Consider the following 1,462-nt stretch of genomic DNA (forward strand, 5'->3'; position numbering starts at 1 on the left):
AAGGCAAGAGGACACATAATAACAGAAGGGTCAATCATTTATTTCATTAAATATTGATAACTTCCATTTTTGCTTTGCGTAACATTACATATAGTGTTGGTAGTATTTGGCCGTCAGCACAATATAAATATATATAAATATATAAATAAACCAATCGGGTTTCGATCCGCATATGGGACCACCTTCAGGCAGTCTCACCAAACACGTCTCTTGTTAATGAACTGTCTTAATATGGACCCATATCACTGCTACTCATCACAATCATATGATACATACAATCGTCAGGAATTTGCAAGAATTTTTAAAATTTTTCGAAATTTAAATTTAAATTATTTAAATTTATCTTGCCGTCGAATGTAAGATTTTATGTTATTTTTTGTGTTTTTGCCCTGCTTTGTAGGTTGTCCTCCCAGAGTTCACTGTTATACTATATGCTAGTAGCAACTTATTCACGACAATTATATTGGTTTTAATTTATTTTCCCTTACCTTCTTGAGCATGTGGCCGTGACTTTGTTTTCTCCCCCTTAGGGTGTACTGCATCTTCCTTCTGTGTGGGCGTTTATATCATCTGTTTCTGATTACAGTGTGGGCTCATATAGGGTTTTGGTCAGAACGTGTAAACTGAAAAGCTCACTCGGGAAATTTCAGTATAAATATTTTCTTCCTTCATTATTTTCTACGTCTAGCTGTTTGTGGAGAAACGGAGCAGGACGTACAGACAGACAGATGGATAGACAAAGGACATTGGCTATTATGTACATGCATTCATAACGTGCATAAGGTATACGGTTATGACCGTTCAAGAATTAATAATGTACAGTTGATAAAGGGTTAAATTAGAATGTGTAATATCTGAAGCAGTTTTCACTGTAATAGAGTTTAAATTCTCAAATCCAAGTAATAACAAACCATCAGCATATAATCAGCTTTGGTGGGGTGCTTTGTGCTACAGTTTTCGATTACAATTTCAGAATTAATCTCATTACCTATCAACCGCAGGCAGCTGTAACATAAACCAAGGGATTGAGAAATATCTTGTTGGAAACACAGTCCTTTCCAGAGGATCTCCCGCATTCAGAATAACAACAGGCTGGGCTGAGAACCTTCGTAAGCTCATTAATATCAGTTCCAATACTCACATAAAAAGTGAAGTGCGTAATATATTAAATTTCTTGCACTAAATTAATTAACATTACCCCATGAAGAAGTAGGAAAACTAAGGTATAGCTCCCTGTATTTTTGAACTCGGCACTAAATGAAGATGAATGGTCAGCTTCAGCCCCGGTCGCTTTAACCCCGGGGAAAGCGGTCTCCGTAGTCTAGAGGTAACGTTCCCACCTCATGACTCGTAGTACGCGGGTTCGAAAACCGGGCGGAGGTCGTGGAATTTTTAAGGGCGGAAAATTTCAGGGAACAAGTCCTCCGGGAGAGACTTTAAGCCGTGGGTCCCGTGTCGTAGA

Source organism: Cryptotermes secundus, unplaced genomic scaffold, assembly GCF_002891405.2.
Source record: "Cryptotermes secundus unplaced genomic scaffold, Csec_1.0 scaffold1730, whole genome shotgun sequence".
Classification (NCBI taxonomy): Eukaryota; Metazoa; Arthropoda; class Insecta; order Blattodea; family Kalotermitidae; genus Cryptotermes; species Cryptotermes secundus.